General features: G+C 34.5%; 1 protein-coding gene across 12 annotated transcripts in view; it reads left to right on the top strand.

Annotated features, from left to right (window-relative positions):
* LOC135210754 (dnaJ homolog subfamily C member 5-like) overlaps nt 1-5,769 on the top strand; it is a 72,505-nt gene extending 66,736 nt beyond the window's left edge. For all 12 annotated transcript variants that reach the window (XR_010313572.1, XR_010313571.1, XM_064243590.1 and 9 more), the window contains one exon: nt 1-5,769. This exon is cut by the window's left edge and continues 2,577 nt beyond it. The gene's annotated coding sequence lies outside the window, so the exon portion shown is untranslated.
* Nucleotides 5,770-13,872: the final 8,103 nt, after the last annotated feature.

Genomic DNA, 13,872 nt, shown 5'->3' on the forward strand with positions numbered 1-13,872 from the left:
TGATGAAAAGGTCGGATTTACGTGGAATGGGCAGTTTTTGTCATCCGTATATCTGTTGAAATTTGTTTATGGGTATCCATCCATTGTCTGCTCTGCATGACATGGCTCATAAATATATAAATATAGAAAATATCAGGTACAGTGTAGAAAAATTAAATGAATGGGCAGTTAGAAACCAAGCCTATCAGGTGTTAGGAGGTAAACGCTTAAAAGTAATTTTTGTCATTCCAACTATTTTACAGACTGTCCTGTGAATTTGTAATCCTAATGATCAGTTTAGTGAAATGGTGATGGTAGACTTTATCATAGTTAATCCCAAATCTCATGTTTATCACAGAAACATTTCACTTGTAATGCTGTTAATATGCAAGTGCAGTATTCGAATGCTTAAATTTTACCTATTTTATCAGTCTGAAAGGGAAGAGTTATAGCTGTAGTCTCACTCAAAAAAGATGATCTAAGTCCATTTTCTTTATTATGTAAAGTTTACCCAGAAGCTCGGTTTGATCCTTGTAGGTGTTGATTAGATTTATCTGACCCACAATTCAACTTTGTAACCATTGTAGGCATTTCATATTTTGAGTGCAATGCTGCTTTAACGTTTTCTTAGGAAAGTTTGGTTTTTTAAGGTATTTTTCAAAAAAATTCAAGTCAGTTTGTGGTAGCAAACTTCCTGCAAGATGAAATGTGTACATTTTTGGAAAGGTTTGGACTTTGTTTCCTAAAACCACACTTTTAAGTTTACAGCTCATGGTCACTGATCCTTTACAGGTGAACACACACAAGCACATCTTGTAAGTTATTTGATACAGCTCAATACACAGTCATTTGTACAATAATTCATACATAACTGTATACATACTAAGTAACTGATGCATGTGCTCACACTTGTACGCATGTTGTATTTCTTCAAGTGTACACAAGTAATGTTTGTAAATGTACAGATACCTACTATACCCTCCCCCCATATGTTCACATTCTCTGACCTCTCCTCTGACTGTCACCCCTTTGTGTATATACATATAAGAATTGCTGAAATGTGATTCAGTTGTTTTTCTAACATTCCAAGAATAATTTTAAAAATCTCTCTAGATTTTATGGACATAATAAGGGGGGGTCTATTATAATGAAAAATTTACTGGGTAAAAGTCCTACCTCCAAAGCATTGCATATCCACTTTTGTCTTTGGTCGGTTAAGAGGCAGAAGATTGCAGCTGTTAAGGGCAATACCTCATCAATTTCTCATAGTTATAGATATCAGATAATTGTGATATTAGTTCTGTAGATCCTGATGTAACTAATGAAGTAAGCTGAATAGTATGGCAGCTCAGAGAGTTTCATAGGTACTATTGTTTGAAACTAGTTTCTCTATTGCCCTACCAGAGGGTTTATGTGATTAGTAATCTGTGAGGTGCAGTATTTTTTTTAACATTATTTCTTATAGTAAAGGATAATTAATTTGACTTCTGGGTATTATGTATTTTAAAAGAGAGCTTCATTTACTCCTAATTTTCCCCAAGGGAAGGCAAATTTTTTCATGTTCAAATGAAAAGCATAGGTGTTTATCAAATAATTGAATTCAAAGTATTTACAGGTAATGTTTATGATCCAGTTGTTCATTTAGACCTGTCATGCATACTTCAATTTTATCTCGTAAACAGGCAAGATGGAGTACTATGACACAGAGGTAAGAGGTGGTGCTTAAGAAATTTAAAGGCTTGGTTAGGTCAGATCCAAGGTTGTCAAGTCAAGTCAGCCAGTTCAATTTTTGTTCATCTTTTTATTGATATACACAAATAGAGAGGTTTAGAATAGAATTTCATTTTGGCCTTTTGTGTAAAATAATTTGAGTATGTAAACATCCAGGTATAAAAGACTATGTATGAAAGTGTGATTACAATCCAGGACACAAAGATGATGTAAATATACATTGAGTGTATGTGACACTAGATGTATCCTAAACTCACAAAATGCCATCAAAACAATATATTTTCACCAGTTACAGTATAGGTAATGGTCTCGTCATAGAAAGATGAAAAATTCTCTTGTAAGAGGAAGCAAGTTATCTTACTGATGAGTCACAGAGGACTTCCATATTAAAGATGTGTATATCATGATAGACCAGTCAAAGTGGGTTGCTCAAGGTACAGAAAACTGATTGTTAGATGTGTCATCTCTTGAGATCATAGTGTAAGTTTTACACTAACATCATAATGGTTGGGTCTTGTATTTGTGACTTCAACACATAATGTCTTTGGAATTATGATGATAATTGACTTAGAGTAAAGTGGAGGGAGTGTATGCATATCTGGATGTTGATTAAGTCAGGAAATATTGCTAAATTCCATCTTATACCTTTTATTTATTACAGTATTGTGTAGGTTAGCCAGACGATCTGTAAGAAGACCTAGGAAAACCTAGATCAGATTTACTTTAAGCAAGTTGGAGAGATGATTTACTAAATTATTCTATTCAAGAATAATTTTAGTGAGGATGTATTAAGTTCTACATTATTACCTAGATGAACTCCCTTATTTTTTAATGTTTGAAAACACCAGCCCGAGAAGAGTCTACTTAAGACTCAGAGGTCTGAAAAAACTAAGCCCTATTAATAATAATAATATTGTTTGAAACACTTAGAAAGTTCTACCATGTAGTCTTAAAGGGCTATCCCCTATGAGTTGATCTTGAGTGAAAGATGACAATGGGAGGGTGAGTTGGAAAACGGACAATTGATGGGATGAAACAAAAAGGGAACTAACAAAAAAATAAGACAATACTACAATGTATTTGCAAGTGGAGGGGTCTGCAAAGAAATCTTAATACCATCTGATGCATCACATGGCACAGTGTCAAACAAATTTCAAGATCAGGAAATATCTCTGTGAGGCGTTTAGAAGTCATTATTGTACTTTTTTTATTATATTGTTTACCATTAGAAAATTGAATGGTAACCTGGAAATTCCTGAGGTATTGCTCCTTTTTAATAGTTTTGTGTAAATTTTATGCATTTTTGTTTGATTCTGATAAATTATGTTGAAGAGGAGTACTCTTGTCTAGTGCCTGAAAATATATACAGTACAGTAAAAGATGTTAGTTAGAATTTTCGACTTCTACGCTACGTACTACATTTTTAGGACATTACATGGAAAAATGGACTCGTCAGTGCCAATATGTTAAGTATTTTTATTTAGTGTGATCTTAAAAAGGTATCTCTTATAGCTCCTATTTATTTGACCAAGATGCCTTTGAAACCTTTTTTTTTTTTTTTTTTTTTTTTTTTTTTGTTCATTTATTATCTAGGCATTAACTAAAGTAAAGGTAATGTAGATATTTGTGTATACAGTATATTTATAATATTCACCTGTAGTTATTGCACTTTGTAATTATAAAGGATTACTTTATTGCAGAATGACAAAATTATGTAAATCAATCTCAATCATTTTACATATTTAAGGAAAATCTGAAAATTAAAGTGACCGATGAAAACAACATGAAATGAGGTTCATGATCTCATCATTACTTAAATTTCATCTTAATTTTATTCTTATTTTGATTAGGCCCACATAGCTGCATGTAGAAGTACTGTGCATTTCTTCTTTGTCTGTGTTGTCTCAATTGTTTGTGATTTGCATGTCTGTGTAAGACTTCCGCCAGGTAATAGGCTGTATTCTCTATCTATTTCTAGAGCTTAGCAGAAGATGATGAAACCTTTGAAACTGTGTCAAATGCTCCTCCTTTTCCCTGGCCCCCCTATGTCCCTTGTACATGCTAGTCATCTACATTACCACAACTTGTGTTTCATGTCTTCTGCACCACTTTAAGACTCTGTATCTTGACTTTAGTAGATAAAGAAACATTTCATGTACTACTTTAAACAAAAGTTCATCATTAAAGTATAGAGGATCATCTCATTGTTTATAGAAGCGAGTAGATATCTATACATAAATATATTGCAGATTTGTAGTCAACTCTGCTCCTTAAGGAAAACTGTTACGGAGTGAAAGAGGTGGAGTTTTGGGCAGATTTCTAATTGCACACAGTGTCCAGAGTGTAATGTGATTGTGTAATAGTTGTTGAAGTGGAGTTACAAAACATGAGGAAGTACCCAGCTGATTTTGGGTATTTTACGTTAGGTGAGAGAAGCACTGCTAATTCACTTTTTTATTTATTCAGAGATTCCTGTCTTTATCAGTGCATTCATTCTCTTTTCAGCTAACAGTGTTTTGTAAATCTAGCTCATTTCTTTGGAAATAACCACTTCTCTGTTGTTCTTCACTGTTTGTGGACTGACTGCCCTTTTTGCATTTTTGATGAAAATGAATGATGTGCTTTAGGAAGACTTCTGTATAGACATTATTGTTTGACTACGTAGTGTATGAAAGTTAGTTTGCTCTTTCTTGTGTAGAATTGAACGCTGGACATGACATTCTTTCAACCATTTGACATTAAATATGTGGTTTTGAAAACAACTTTCAAAATCAAAACTAAACTGTTTCAGGACAGAAATTTTAAGAGGTGGGTATTCTAACAGATTCTCGTATAATGTACTCTGGAGATTTTCGCACTACAACGTACATATGTATGATTGATTCCCAAAGTGCAATACAGTACTTCTTTGGCATGTGTTGCAGTACTGCAGTTCTTTTTAAGAGGTCTGACTGGTTTTCATTTGTAACTTTGATTTCATTAGTATGGTAACTATCGAAGTAGCTTGTAAGTTCTGTAATGTTTTTCTATGGTAGGTAGGTTTATTATGAGAAGGGGAAATGAAAAATAAACCTTTAGCTGAAGTGAATCTTTGTGAATGAAGTTAAGGTTGATATACTCCTTCCTCATTACTAATTTGATGTTCGGAGTTCAGCCATCCAACTTTCTGTTAAGAATTGTCTTGACAGTGCAATGATAATGATATTGCAGTTTCTGTGCATATCCATCCATAAAGCTCCTCTTGTATTCTGCATCAGAGCATTGCCTAGAAGGCCAGTTTGAACAAATAAGGAATATTCCTCAATCAGTTTAGATCAGTTTGTTTCAGGAGTTCATTTATAAATTTTACATACCGTTGTAATATTTTCATCATGCCCTCAAATATGTGTTACTGAGGTTAGTAAAGCAGGATTACTGGTTTTGTTGTTTTAGAAAAGTATTAATTTTTTTATCCTTAGTCTTCTGCTCAAATAGTGGGAACCGTTTCATAATTAGATTTTTTAATTGTTATTTAAACAAAGTAAAATTTTTAAATGTGTAGATTTGTGCAATGAATGGAAGTTGGTTTTAGATATCCAAATCAAACTCAGAATGACAAGAAAAAAATTTAATGAGAATATAAGGGTATCAAGTTCAAAACCCTGTGACTTTGGTTTATTGTATTGAAGTTAAGGCCACCTATACAATTTTGGAAGGAATGTAAAAGTGTGCCATAAATTTCTGCCTAACAAAAGTATTTTATGATTGAGGTTGTAATATCTTGTGAAGTGTACGTTTTCATGTTTAGTAGTTTTTATTTTTTCCTTTTCTTTTTATCTTTATATTTATGATGGTTATACGTGTTTGTTAGGTGGTCATATTTGTGTATTGTATTGTCCATACCATTCTGTGTGCTATGTCCTGCTATATTAACCTCTTTTTATCTAGTTTAGGACAAAAATGAAAAGTTATAATGTATAGCCTGTCTGTAGGCCATGTATATAGTAAAGTTGACTGTTGAAGATGACTATACCTTATATGCATGTAAGGAACTTAGAGAATATAATTCCCACCATTTCAGTCTTTTTTATTTTATATTTTATTATCCTTGTAAATGAATTTATTCTTTGAATGGAGATGAACAAAGTGATAACATCGGGATCTTGACTACAGCAGTAAAAATATAACAATCATAATACATTCTTACATCGGGCTCTCTGTGGGGTCAGACCTTTAGATCCTTAATTTTATCTGTTGTGCATTGCCTTATTTAATTCTCCATATGGTCCAAGTTCTCAGTCATGTACACCATTCCCCATAGAAATCAGTATTTTCTAGTCTGCAAATACTAGTCTGAAGTTGATTTATGTAAATAGCTTAATTTGCCATATTTTGCACTACCTGGTCGCACCAAATTGGGAAAATTAATATTCGGCTTTGTCAGCAGTCTTGTCCAGTTTTCAGTACAGGAACCAAGACTGAATTTGTAGTTACAATATGAACTGAAAATGAAAAAGTGTCTATTAAGTGCTAGCCAAACCACAGAATTTTTGAAATTAATTCAGTAAACATAATTGGAAGATTTTAAATTCGTGAAGGCCATAGTTGAAAATTTCACCTAGCAGTAGAGCTTTTGCACGTGATTGTGACCACAGACATGGTTGCCCCATATAGCTCATAAACTGCATTATTTATTTATTTATTTATTTTTTTTTTTTTTGCACCAGGCACATTTTGTATTGTGCTATTATGTATACACCAGGCTTTACTGAATCATTAACCAAGCTGGTTGCAGTCAAAATAGACAAGATAAACCAGTAGAAAATTCAAATTACATTCCAAAGAGGTGCACTTAAGAATTAATCCTTGTGGAGGGGTGCACTGTCGGTGCCTTTTATATGGTATACTGTAGACAATACAGGTGGTTTTTTTTTTTTTTTTTTTTGTTTTTTTTTTTTTTTTTTTTTTTTTTTTTTTTTTTTTGCAGCGTCCAGAGCTCTGGTCCTTCCATTCCTCTTATACCTCCATTCATATTCTCTTCCATCCCGTAGTGGGGTTAGTGCCATCAGTGGACCTCATGCGGTGCACTGTAGGCATTACTCAAGGTTCATTGCAGCGTGCCTTGGGCCCATAGCTGCAACCACTTTTGTTCCTTTTACTGTACCTCCTTCCCCCTCGTTATGGGACCACCTTGACGTGGTGAGGGGGTTCTCGAACCTTGGGAATTTCTTCCCAGGTTCGAACCCAAGAGTCCCATATGACATTATATATTATCAAGTTAACTTCTGTGGACTTTTCCATTTTTGCCAAAATTTTTGAAAGCATACAAATGAGAAAACATCATGGCTTAACATGAGTTAAATCCAAAGCTAAATAGTGAGAACTGTGGTAGATCCATCATCTACCCGACAATGTTCGGACCTGTTTTTCAGGCGGAACTATTCTGTGGAGCTGGACCACGAATTCCAGGGGGACCGTGGTTCTTGGAATAGAAATCTCGGCATTCTATCCAGTTTGCCCATAATGTGATTAGGATGGGATAATTGTATTATCATAATACTCTTGGGCCTAGAAAGCTGGTTCTGCTTACACTTGGGCCATACTAATCATGTTATGCCCTCCTTTTTTGGAGTAGGGTAGGGATGCGGACATTTGGGAGTCCTTTCTCACTTGTGCCATTGGCGGAAGATTTAACTTCGCGAAGAGCAAATGATATCTTCAAGAATTATTATTATTTTTTTTTTATCGTCTCAAATTTATGAATACTGAAATAAATGATTTGAGTACCCCTGGACCCCATGATGGAAAAACTCCGGCACAGTTGATGACTACTGGCACGTCACTCCCGAATTTCCTTGGTACTGCCGCAAGTAGTGAAAGTAAAGCAGCAGAGCCAGAAAACCAAATAGGGTGCATAAATAAAAAAAAAACTAAAATAAATTGGTAAACTCCAATATCGTAACAATGGAACCATATATGACGAACATTAACTCTGAATTAGACAAATCATCCTCCCAATAATACAGAAAAATATAAAAATCATAATAAACCAGCAACAAACGTAAAACAAAGACCAAAAAGAAACAAAAATTACCTATTTAATCCCACATTGGTAGCTACATTTTGATGACCCCTTTGGACCAGATAACTGGTCAAGATTTCTAGTCCTCAAAGCTGACAACAAAATCTCAGCAGCGATACTAGAAAACAAATTACTTAACATATATCTATTCAAGACATGGAATGTAGACACATCAAGAACAATGAATGGCTTATCCAAGTAACCAATAAAAAAAGTCCACTGCATTTTCAAGTATAACAGAAATAAATAATATAAAAGTAACAATTACAAGCCACGAAACTTTGAATTATGTACAGGGTACAGTTATCCTACCCAATAGCGAGCAGGAGCTTCCTTCAAAACAACTACTGCTAGACTCCTTAAAATTGAGATATAACAATATTCACGATCTAGAAATATACTCGATTTCAATTAGGAAAGACAGAAATAAAAAATATAATATCAACTTTGCCAAAAGAAAATTTACAGGCCAAGATCTGCCATTTAAAATAAAAATTCTTGGACAAAATAGAGAAGTTCGTCCTTTCGTTCCAAAATCACTACAATGTACACAAAAAATGCCGTAATAAGGCAATATGTGCAGTCTACACATCAGATAACCATACCACTCATTGGAACTGTAATCACCCAAAGTGTATTAATTGTGGACTAGCCCATCACGCGAAATCTAAAGAATTGTTGATAAATAGGACAGGAATCTCAGTCATGGAAGCCAGAATCGAGCTAAAAGTCTTCTTCTTCCTAGCTTAAACCCATTTTTATATGGGGTCGCCATTGCGAATGAGTCGTCTCCATCGATTTCTGTCTTGTGCCTCGTTCTCATTTATACCTTTCAATTCCATATCTTCCCTTACACAATCACGCCATCTCTTTCTTGGTCTTCCCTTCTTCCTTCTACCCTGCACTTCCATTTCCATCATATGTCTTCCAACATGACGTTCCTCCCTTTGTAATAGGTGTCCATACCATCGAAGCCTTCCTTCCTGTATTTTTTTCAATGAAATGAGCTAAAAGTAAGAGGAGTTAATAATTCCTCCGAAAGCGCCTCAGTGGCGTGGTTGGTATGGTATTAGCGTCCCACCTCGGTGGTCGCAGGTTTTATTCTCGGCCATTCCATTGAGGAGTGAGAGATGTGTTACTGGTGACAGAAGTTCACCCTCGACGTGGTTCGGAAGTCACGTAAAGCCGTTGGTCCCGTTGCTGAATAACCACCGGTTCCATGCAACGTAAAAGCACCATACAAACAAACAAAACCTCCACCTTTTCAAATGTGACTAAAAATCAAGACATCAAGCAGCACAATAACAAACAAGATAATATAAACAGAAACTAAATTTCATACCACTAATACTGAAACCCAAAATAAAAGTGATATTATATAAACCAATACCACCACTAACATAGATGATTCAGTTACCCATGAAAAGAACTTCTAATGGAAGAGGAGTTAAATAATAATCGAACTGACAACGAGAAAAGAACACTGGAACGAACCCCACCTAAAAGTGAATATTGAAAATTACAACCAATCCAAAGAAGCTCCAACTACTTCAGGAGAACATTTTAGAAAAGATATTATACTAACCTCATCACAAGTGGAAATACACAGTTACCCTCAATTTCAATCAAACAGCCAACATCTGGACATTAAAGAAACAATGAATCACTTTATAATTCCCATCAAATAATACTAATGAAAGTCATACCATTAAACCAAACCAAAATATAACTATAACCCCCAACCATCTACAAGAACCAAATATTCCATTAACAACAACAAAACAAATAACCCCTCAAACCGACAGTCCTTGTCACTACAGAAAAGGACCAATAGAATTACAAAACCAGAAATTTCTAAAGCTAGATCACATACTCCTGAAACAATAATTAACATCACCAAACGTGCTTCGTCTTGTGGGTGTAATGAATGCTTTGTAAGTACATATAACCAACTAACTACCAAGACATAGGACACAGTACAAAATTGTACTGACAATTTTACTAAATTAAGGAGGTGCCCTTTAACACACCAACATGAGAACGAATTATGTTCTGAATCCTTAAAATACGAAAAGGAAATTATAAAATAAAAAATAGACTTATTAATATTCAATTACGAAAAACAAACAACTGCTGAATCTAATAACCAACATACAAATACACCGATTAAAAAACCACAAATAAATTCAAATGCATATAAACTACGAGGCAAAGTAAAATTCGCAATCAATTTACAGAATTTAACACCAATTCCTCCCAATAATGGAATATGAAATTATTCAATGGAATATAAATGGCCTCTTAACCCGACTACGACTGGGTGAATTACAAATAATCATACGAGACCACAACCCAATGTGCATATGTCTACAACATATAGGAAGTAACCCTACAAATATCAAACACAATAAAATTGCCTGTTATTCACCAACTGACGGTGGAAAATTAGGCACAGCTATATACGCTCATAATAGCATAACATATGAACCTTTCGATATACCATCTATGCCATATCAAATAACATCTATTAAACTGTATATGCTTAACAAAAATAAAATCACTAATTGTAATTTATATAACCAACCAAATTTCAATGCAAATTTTAGTGATTTTTCTGAACTTATTAGCAAGAGTATACAGGAACCCCTACTTATAGTAGGAGATTTTAATGCACATAATCCATTATGGGATTCTAATAACCCCACTGACATATCCGGAATCAACATAGAAAAAACTATAATGAAACCCAACTTGTGTTGTCTCAATGAAAGTGAAGTTCCAACATATTTTTCAAATACACACCTAACCTTTTCCTCAATTGACATTTCATTATATTCAAATGATGTAGCCGAGAAATTTGAATGGAATTTCCTTGACGATTCATACACAAGTGACCATTTCCCAATCATTCTGAACTTCTTAAGTAATATCAAAATATTGCCACCTACAAGACATAATATCCAAAAAGCTAATTGGGATAAATATTTCCTATACACTGGAAACATACCACCATTCCCACATAACGAAGATCACAATACTACATGTGAATCCTTCTCAAAATTCATAATAAATGCCGCAGATAAAAGCATTCCAAAAACCAAATCACATTCCACAAAATCCCTTGCCCCATGGTGGAATCCAACCTTAACAACCTTAAGTAAAATAAAACATATTGTGTCGCAACCTTAACAGACTCAAAACTCGCCTTAAATCACTCAACAAAATGCCCTATAATATAAACATATTAAACAAAATAGTTATAACAAACATAACAATTAACCACATTAAACCACTATATAACAAATATACAGCCAAATTACAGTAATAGCTGAAAAAATCGCATCATGGAAAGAATATGTCTCAAACATATCTTCAAACACATCCACAAGGGATATCTGGCAAAAGATAAGGAAAATCAATGGAAAACATATAAGACCTCCAAGAAGTGCAATACATTTAAATGGAAAAATATACCACGATACTTACGAAATATCAAATATAATTGGAAAGCATTTTGAAAACATCAGTGCTTACTCTAGCCTAAATATACATTTTCAAAATATCAGAAAACAAAAAAGAAAATATAATACTCAATTTTGAAACTCTTGAAGACCTAGAATATAATTATATTTTCAACATGGATGAACTAGATAATGCCACCAACTCATGTTATCCCTCCGCACCAGGATATGATAAAATATTTGAAATGACAGAAAAATTAGCTCCTATAGATAAATCATATTTATCAAAATTTTATAATAGTATCTAGCTAAAACGTGTCTTTCCTGATAAATGGAAACATGCCATAATAATTCCAATAAGTAAACCAGGAAGGGATGCAAGTAATCCATCCAATTATAGACCGATATCCCTAACAAGCTCCCTATGCAAAATCTTAGAAAAAGTGGTTAATGCACGATTAACGTATTTGATAACTAAAGAATCCATTTTAACACCAACACAATCAGGTTCAATAGCTGGCAGATCAACACTCGATCCCTCAACACATTTCGAAGATCACACCAAAAAAGGTTTTGAACAAAAAAAGTTAACAGTAGCTATATTTTTTTTATATAGAAAAAGCATACGATACAACATGGAAACATAACATCATGCAAAAACTCCACTTTAAGGGACTAAGAGGCCACTTATCAATATTTATTAGGAAGGTTTTAACAAACAACTTTTCAAGTAAGAGTAGAAAATTCCTACCCAGTAACCTGTAAACTGGAAGAAGGAATCCCTCAAGGTAGTGTCTTGAGCTGTACATTGTTTGCTTTAGCAATCAATGGCATTACTATAAATTTACCAAGTGGTGTAAAAAAAAACCAGTTTATATGTTGATGATTTTGCTATTTACTATACGAGTAGTAATTTGAGACATGCTCAGAGAGTTCTCAGTATTGCCATTTCAAATAAATGTAGTTGGACAAATTCAGTTGGATTTAAATTTTCAACTGATAAAACAAAAGCAATCATCATCTACAAAGACAAAAGATGGCTAAAGAACCAAACAATCAAACTTCTCTTTTATAGCACTAAAATACAATTTTGTACAAAAATCAAATATCTAGGAGTGATATTTGATCAACATTTAAATTGGAAAGAGCACATCAAATACATTAAAGCCAAGGGCATCAAAGCCCTTGCCATATTGAAAAAGTTATAACACACTAATTGGGGAGCAAAGCGATACATTTTATTAATGATATATAAGGCAACAGTCTTATCCATAATAGATTACTGCTGTCCAATATATTCATCCGCCTCAGAATCTGCATTAAAAACTCTCGATGCAGTGCACCATGAAGGCGTGCGATTGTGCGCAGGAGCATTCCGATCGTCCCCAACAAACTCGCTTCTGGTACAGGCAGGTGTGTTGCCCTTGAAACATCACCGTAATTTCATAGCAATACGAAGAGGTCTTTCACTGCAAGCGGGAACGTCTCCTGCAGCTAACTGCTTTCAAAATTGTAATCCAGTAACAGAAGTTAATAGTACTAGCTCTTTCCCAAAAAGAGCCAAATACATAATGAACTTGCATAACATAGATGTAATTTTTCACCCACCAATGGAATTGCCACCACCGTGGATTTTAAAACGAATAAAGATAAGTACCTCCTTGTCTTACCTGCTTAAAAAGCAAATGACAAGTACAAAAATGTACCGCCAACATGCTTTGGAGCACATTAGAAGAAAAGGAAACAAATTCATGGTATATACAGACGGCTCCAAAAATAATGTTGGAGTAGGAGCATCTGCATATTCGAAAAATATGTTAATCAAAAGAAGCCTACCTTTAATATCATCTATATTTAATATCATCTATATTTATTTATGATATCTGAGGCAAAAGCAAGTGTCTATTATTTTCGGTGACTCACGTAGCGCTATAGATGCTATAACACAGTATAAATCAGCACACCAAATAGTGCAGGAAATACAAATAAAAATTCATCAACTCCTCCAATCAGGATTATCAAAAGAAATATGTTGGATCCCATCACACGTGGGAATAAAAGGAAATGAAAATGCAGACTCAGCTGCCAAATTAGCCTGCACTATCCCTCCAACAGTTACACATACCCCAGTGTTAGACTGGATAACATCTGTTAAACCATTGATATACCAGGATTGGAAAAGAGAATGGGCCTCAGTGCCAAACACAAATAAATTTAAAAACATAAAAACTGAAGTGTAATGCATGGAGGACATCCACACAAAAAGAAAGATTAAAAGAGGTGATCCTAACAAGGCTCCGTATAGGACACACAAGGTTCACGCATGGTCACTTGATGTCAACACCACATGCTAGCGCCTCAGCGACGTGGTTGGTATGGTATTAGCGTCCCACCTCGGTGGTCGCGGGTTCGATTCTCGGCCATTCCATTGAGGAGTGAGAGATGTGTATTTCTGGTGATAGAAGTTCACTCTCGACGTGGTTCGGAAGTCACGTAAAGCCGTTGGTCCCGTTGCTGAATAACCACTGGTTCCATGCAACGTAAAAGCACCATACAAACAAAAAACACCACATGCTGACCCAATGAAGAGCAATAGATGTCAAACACCCATGACAGTGTAGCATTTACTTAATTAATGAG

The sequence above is a fragment of the Macrobrachium nipponense genome, chromosome 4 (genome assembly GCF_015104395.2).
Source record: "Macrobrachium nipponense isolate FS-2020 chromosome 4, ASM1510439v2, whole genome shotgun sequence".
Classification (NCBI taxonomy): domain Eukaryota; kingdom Metazoa; phylum Arthropoda; class Malacostraca; order Decapoda; family Palaemonidae; genus Macrobrachium; species Macrobrachium nipponense.